This window comes from Narcine bancroftii, chromosome 13, assembly GCF_036971445.1.
Source record: "Narcine bancroftii isolate sNarBan1 chromosome 13, sNarBan1.hap1, whole genome shotgun sequence".
NCBI lineage: Eukaryota > Metazoa > Chordata > Chondrichthyes > Torpediniformes > Narcinidae > Narcine > Narcine bancroftii.
The window spans coordinates 33,902,227-33,909,774 of NC_091481.1; the positions used below are offsets into that span (position 1 = coordinate 33,902,227).

General features: G+C 48.6%; 1 protein-coding gene across 1 annotated transcript in view; it reads right to left on the reverse strand.

Annotated features, from left to right (window-relative positions):
* Positions 1 to 6,546, reverse strand: part of sox5 (SRY-box transcription factor 5) — a 418,360-nt gene extending 411,814 nt beyond the window's left edge. The window contains exons 1-2 of the mRNA XM_069909081.1: positions 6,009 to 6,546; positions 5,530 to 5,635 (exon numbers count right to left, since the gene is read on the reverse strand). The gene's annotated coding sequence lies outside the window, so the exon portion shown is untranslated. The remainder of the gene's footprint in view (positions 1 to 5,529; positions 5,636 to 6,008) is intronic.
* Positions 6,547 to 7,548: the final 1,002 nt, after the last annotated feature.

Here is a 7,548-nt window from a genome sequence, read left to right on the forward strand (position 1 = left end):
GGCTCGACAGGCCGAACGGTCAACTTCTATTTTTTGTGGTTGATCTGGCTGCGTGCTCAGCTCCACTCGATCCAACAACCCCCAATTATCCAATTTTTCAAAACTCTCTGCCTCTCAAATACATTCAATGAGGTAGCATCCCACTACTTCCTTGGATAGAGAATTCAATTGGTTGACATCCAGCACTTCTATTCTGGGGCAAAATTTGCAAATACCAGAGGACATCTGTTTAAGATGAATGGAGGAAAGACTAGGGGAGATAGCAGAGGTATTTTTTTTTTACCCACAGTGGTTCATGTTCATTACCATCTGATTTTACAACTGGACAAAGCAACATTCTCCAGTCCTCTGTGAAAAACATGCAAACAACGACACATATGCAGTATTTATATACATATATCAATATAAGTAAATATTGTTAAAATAGTAGAGTCTCAGGGGGTTTGTATGAGCGGTTCATCAGTCGTTCAGCGTTCTCCCTGCCTGTGGGAAGAAGCGGTTCCTCAGCCTGATGGGTACTGGCTCTGATCCTCCTTGATCTCTTTCCTGACGCGAGTAGATGGAAAATGCTGCTGCATGCTGGGTGTTAGGAGTCCTCAATGATATTGTGAGCCCTCTTCAAACAATGATCCCGATGTATCACCACGATGAGGAGGAGGGATACCTCAGTGATCCTCTCTGCCGCTTCTTTTGGACCTGTGGATTGGCCTCTGATCCAATGCTCTACAGTCTACAGCAACACTTCGAATGCAGTCGGCCAGTGAGCTCCTGTAGAACGGTGTCAGGATGGTGGCTGATAGCTTTGCCTGCCTTAGCCTTCTCAAAAAGTGCAGTCGCGCCTTCCTGGCAAGTGAGGGGATGCTGTAGGTCTCAGAAAGGTCACTTCTTAAGTGGACTCGGAGGAACTTGGTGCTCTCTACTCTCTCCACCATGGAGCTATTGATGTGCAGTGGAGTCCCTAGTCCTCCTAAGGTCCACGATCATCTCCTTCATCTTGTCCACGTTGAGACTCAGGTTGTTACTCTTGCACCACGTCACAAGATTTTCCACCTCTCCACTGTAGAGAGGCTCATGATGCCAACTACTGTTGTGTCACCCTCAAATGATGACACTGTTGGGGGTGGATCTGGTGTCGCATTCAGGGGTCAGTGATGTGAACAGGAGCAGGCTAAGCCCACACCCCTGAGGTTCGCCTGTGCTCAGTGTGACGGTGCTTGAGGTTCTGCTACCGACCGACAGACTGTGGTGTTTCCGTTAGGAAGTCCAGAATCCAGTACAGAGAGGGGTGTTGAGTCCCAGCGAGGACAGCTTCTCCACCAGCCTCTGGGGAATGTCCGTATTAAACACCCAGCTGAAGCCTGGTGTACGAGGCATCGTTCTCCAGGTGGGCCAGGATGGCGTGAAGTGTCAAGACTGTAGCACAGTGATTCTCAACCTTTTACTTTCCACTCACCAAGTATTCCCTGTGCCGTCGGTACTCTGTGATTAGTCAGGGATCGCTTAAGGTGGGAGGTGAGCGGGAAGGGACCCAAATGTTACTGAAATATTTTGCTGGAGAAAAATTGCCATTGGCCTATTTCCTTTGGAGTTATGGAACCGTGCACATAACGAGTCAATGAGGGATGATTAAAACAGTGATTTTCAAACTTTTTCTTTCCAGTCACGTACCACCTTAAGCAATCCCTGACTAATCACAGAGCACCGATGGGATAGGGATTACTGAAAGTGGGATGTGATTTTGAGAACCACTGATCTACTGTCTCTTGTGTTTCCCTGGGAAATAAATGCTGCCTCTTCAATAACACGTTAATCTTGGAGTCAGAAGGTTGAAGGTGGACACTCGTCAAGGACCAGACATTGGCTGACACTTCAACGTTGTGCTACAAAGCTAGAGGTAACATCTTCCCATTCAGATAGATGTAAAACATTTAGGCAATAAGCAGTAAAAAATTGTCGCTGAGTTCTTCCATATGTTCTGAGCAATATCCCTTTCCTAAACTCGCAGGACTGAAGCAAAAGCTACTTTAAAAATTACTGCCATGTCACTCAAAGGCTCTGTGGCAATACTCTGCCACAAGCACAACTCGAATCAAGTAATCACAGGAAAAGGCCAACAGGATGGCTGAGAAATTTCAGCCGTCAAGAGGGGACGCTCCAAAGAGACAGATGTGGAGTTAAGGAGGGAATCTTTCACGTCTGGCTGAAATGTCAGTCTTCAGTTACAGCTGTATAAAGTGTGCACCAGCAAAGATTAACGGCATTAACTACAAATGCTGGAAATCTGTGATGGAAGCAAGAACTGTTATAAACGACAGATGAATCAGCAGCTGTAATATAGAAGGGTCCTTTACCAAAAGCCAATTTTTGATGAAGGGTTTAAATATATCGTCAACATGCAGCATATTCTCATTACAAAGGCAGACTACAATACTGGATTTCCAGCAACGTGCTGAATCAAGATAAACTTACCATACTTGAGTTCACCTTCCCCTTTTTACCAACTTTACCATGCTGTTGTAGCCTGCAGTGGGGTGGTGGAGATCAGCTCTGAAGGTCTCTGCTAAATGAGAGATTTTTGAGCCATTTATTGAGCACAGAAACAGGCCTTTCAGCCCATCACATCCATGCTGATCTTTTTGCCCATTTATACTAATCCCATTTGCCTTCCCTATTTCAGTGCCTGTCCAAACACCTCACAACAGGGATTCCTCGCTCTGCCAGTCTCTTGTCCATTCATCCCTACCCCCTAATCCACCCTCCTCCCAGCTCACATCCTGTAACTGCACCATGGTTTACATCTTTTCCTGGACCTCCTCCTTCACCACCATTCAAGGCCCCAAACAAGTCATCCCATTGAAGGAGAGGAGGGGACTGAAGGGGAAGGTCCATCTCGTGGTAGGATCCTATTTGAGGTGATGGAAACACTGGATGAGTATGCTGGTGGGGTGATAGCTAAAGGTTCCATTATTGGAATCTAATACTACATTTAGACAGAGAGTTATCTTTTTCTCCGGTGCCTCTCACAGAAAATCTACGACACCTGGTGTTCTGAGGTGGTCTCCCCTCCAAGTACTGACCAGTCCTCAGCCTGCTTAGCTTCTGAGATCAGACAATCTCAGGCTTATTCGGGCTATTAGGCTGAAGTCCTAATAAAGCTCAGGTTGATAGGAACCCTGACATTCTTGTGTATCTGATCCTACCACCTCCTCTGACAATGCTCCAGATATTAACCATTCTGTTTATAAATATCCCACCCCTGACATCCCCTTTAAGTTTAAGGCCACATCCCACCTTTGATACCATTAAAAAGTTACAGCACAGTACAGGCCCTTCAGCCCTCAATGTTGTGCCAACCCATGTATTCCTTTAAAACAAAGTACTAAACCCTCCCTACCCTGTAACCCTCTATTTTTCTTTCATCCATGTGCCGCCCTTAAATGCCCCTAATGTTTCAGCCTCCACCACCATCCCTGGCAAAGCATTTCAGGCCCCCACAACTCTGTGTAAAAAAAAAACCTTACCCCTGATGTCTCCCCTAAACTTCCCTCTCTTCACTTTGTACACATGCCTTCTGGTGTTTGCTGATCCTGCCCTGAGAAACCTGATCTATCCCTCTCAGAATCTTGTAGACCTCTTATCAAGTCTCCTCTTGTCCTTCTACATTCGAAGAAAAAAGCCCCAGCCCTCCTAACCTTGCCTCATAAAGCTTGTTTCCCAATCCTGGTAAATCTCCTCTGCACCCTCGCCAAAGCTTCTATGTCCTTCCTAATAAGGAGGTGACCAGCACTGAACACAATACTCTGGCCTCACCAGAGACGTGCAGAGTTGCAACATGACCTCTCGCCTGTGCTCCAGAACTCAGCCCCCTCCCCTTTCACCTGGGCGGAGGGACCAGCAAACATCTCCAGCTGCTGCTAAGAACAACCTTTCTGCCTCCAGGGTCCAATTTTTAAAAAAAATTTGGGTGACCATGAGATTCACATTGATATCGGCTCAATTTTTCTAGGGGGCCCCAAGTACAGACTCGCCAGGCTTTGGGAGATTCCCACCTCCGCAGTTCCATAGATACACCTGACCCCAATTCTCTCTCTCTCACACACCCCGACACTCTTCTGGCCAATATGGAGGGGGCGGCAGGGAAGGATCTAACCCTGAAAACTTCAGTAATAAAAGGCACAGTTTGTTTCTCTAACGAGGAACCGGTTGCAAACACAAGGGGCATCAAATTACAATATTCCCCGTGTAAAGTCGATACAAAGCCATCAGCACAGGTCTACAAGGGAGCGATTTTTTTTGATCACGCTAATTAACAGACATTTTGTTTTAAACAAACAGATACAACTCTAATTGCCTCATTTACATAATAAAGGCGAGATCTTAAAAGTGAAAGCATGTAGAGGAAGATCAGACGGATGCCTGTCAGCAGACTCTTTGAAATGTCCTGAACCGCACAAACTTTCCTCGCAGACTGGAGAAACGTGGGTTCGCGGAGACTTACAACAGCACGGCAATTAACGCACTCGTTAACTTAATCACAGGGAGAGAGGGAGAGATTCACAGCTGTGCAAAAAAGTTTATTTTCATCTTCTTATCAAAGGGCATTGGCTCCCACGGTACACGCTTCCAATAAAGTTTCGCCTCGATCGTCCCGTTTGCTATTTTAACCAACGCGCTTCAGTGAGCCCCCCTACCCACCCCCCAGACTTTTAACATCCACGTCAAGCCAAATGGAACCTCCCTCCCCGTCAGTTTTACAGCTTTCCTCGCCCTTCCCCCCCCACCCCCCCACACAATCACAAGTGAAAGTTTCATCTGAGCAAGTACCCCGACGAACAGGAATCTGTCTCGAGAGAGGGAGGAGACTCCCATCTCTGAGTCGTTCATGATTTCAGTTCCTCAGTAGTGGAAAAGGCTTTAAATTTAAAAACAACGGCGCTCCGAGTCTCTGAGAGAGAGATTAAAGAAGGAAACCAAATACGTCACAGGTTGACAATAAAAGTCCTGAGGGTTGGGACAGAGCGAGGGAATAAATTAAACAATCCTAGCATAATAAACTCTTGTGTGAAGCTAGACTGTGTCCTTTCAGTACGTTCGCGACACTATATGATAACTCGGGTTCCAAATACTTCATTTCTCAGCGCTTTGTGCCTATTTCCAGCCCCATTGTTACCCCCCCTGAATCCATTCATTGCGCTCCCATTATAGGTACAAACAAAAGCATCAATGAGGCAAATAGTTTTTTTTTGTCCGTGAAGCTTTTTCTCTCCCCCCCCCCAGCAACTTTTTTAAAAAATCACACACCCCCCTTTACAAATCACAAGTCCAAGCGTATTAAAAATGCCCGCTCCAATCCTTACAAACTATTATCCATGGCTTCAAACGTATCCACGTGCGAAAGGACGAAGGGACCCCACAAACCTGGAGAACACGTGAACCTGCGACCACCGCTTTAAATTATTTGTTCTTTCGAGAAGACACGGCCCCAAACAATCCCGCCAGAGAATAAAACTATACGAGCCGAGTGCTAACCTCTGTGCTGCTTCCGGTTAAAGCTGCAGGGATCGGGCGGCGATTTAGCTCCCCGGCCGGCGATGGAACAAGCGGCCGAGATCGCGGGCACTCTCGGATTCACTCACTGGGGGAGAGAGAGAGAGAGAAAATGGGAGGGAGAAGAGAGGGGGGGGGGAGAGAGGGGGATGGAGGGGATGGGAGGACAGGGGGTGGGGTGGGGAGGGAACGAGGCAAGAAGAACGAGTCTGGCAGCAGAAACAAAAATAATAAAAAGCTGGGTTCTGAAAACACCACTGCGTAACCAGGGCGAGGGTTACAAAGACAGGCAGTCGGTTCAATGGGGTTACTTGTCAGCTGAGAAGATTCCTGGCGAATTGTGTGTGTGTGTGGGATTGGACTGAGGGAGAGAGGAGGGGTGGATAAGCAGGTTAAAGAAATGGAAGGTTGGAGTGTTTTCAAGGGAAAGAAAAGTCTCGTGCAGTTTGGAGAGACCGTACCTGTTTATGGTCCTTTCTCCGACGTGGCGTGTACGGAGAGAGAGGAGGGGGGAGGGTGGGGGGAGAGAGATGTGTTGGCTGCTGCTGTCAAGAGCGATGCGAGATCCTTGAGCTGGTCATAAGGCGGCTGGAGACGGCAACAATGGGGCGAGGACAATGAGCTGTGTGTGTGTGAGAGGGGGAGAGACAGAGGAAGGAGGTGGAGGAGTCTGCTGTACTCCCGGCTCACCTCAACACCCACAGCCCTCTACACACCCACATGCATTGCCTCTCACGCTCTGACTCATTAAACCCCCCCACTCTCCTCTCCGGAGTCACTTTAAAAAGCTTTTGGACTTTCGCCGAACAGCCTCTCCATCCCATAACCTTCTTCCCCGTCGCAGGTACGAGACACTTAAGGAGGTGAGAGGGAAGAGGGGGTGTGGATAAGAAAGAGGGTAAGATCCAGTCCCGGGACGTAATGGGACCTTCTCTCGGACCCTAATGGTTCCTTCCCCTCTCCCTCTCCGCTGTCATTCTCAAGCCATCTATTGACAGCGGCCATGTCGCAGGCGTTTAAACATTTCCCAGCGTGCAACATCATCAGCAGGAGATCAATGAGCAGACCAGAGAGAAAGGGAGAGAGTGTGTGTCTGCCTATCCCAGGTGGCACTGTGTGTGTGTCCGTCCCAGGTTACACTGTGTGCTTGTAGACTGTGTGTGTCTGTCTATCCCAGGTATCACTGTGTGTGTCTGCCTGTCCCAGGTGACACTGTGCTTGTAGACTGTGTGTGTCTGCCTGTCCCAGGTGACACTGTGTATGTGTGTCTGTCTGGCCCAAGGGATGCTGTGTGTGTGTATGTGCGCGCGTCTGCCTGTTTCAGGTGATACTGTGTGCGTGTGCGCCTGGCCCAGGTGAGACTGTGTGTGTGTGCATATATATATGTGTGTGTGTTACAATATGTGTCACTGCGGGCCAGTATAACACTGGACATCGCTGCAAGGCCCAACGAGTGTGTGTGTGGGAGGGGAGGGGGGTTGCTGAGGGTGCGTGTTGTTTTGTACCTGATGGGTTGGATGAAGGTCTGTGCAAGTGAGTGAGATCCGTGTCTGTGAATTGGCCACGCCTTCGGTACATTTTTACCCCGTATGAATGAGTGAAATTTTGTACGACAGAGCGTGTGATAAACTAGGTTAAAGAGAGTGCGTGTGGGTGGGTTTCTGTTACCCTGCCCACGTCCGCGAGTACACAGTGTGTGTTCTATGACCAAGATTGTGTAAAAGACAGCGATCGTCCCGGTGTGTGTGTGAGATGAAGAGACCCTACTTTGTCCCTGAGACTGTTTCTCATTCAGTTAAGTGAAACTCTCACACCGTTTCTCCGAGTGACTACGAATACAGGCGTGCACGTGAGAAACGGGAGAAGGGTGGGGGGGGGGGCGGTGGTCGTTGCCTGTGTGTTTCTGTGGCTGTCACATGGCAGCGGGCCGGCCTCGGCCCGCACAGCTCCTGGCCAATCCTCAGCCCAGTGCCTCGCGTCAGCGACACCAGTGGGGTTGCA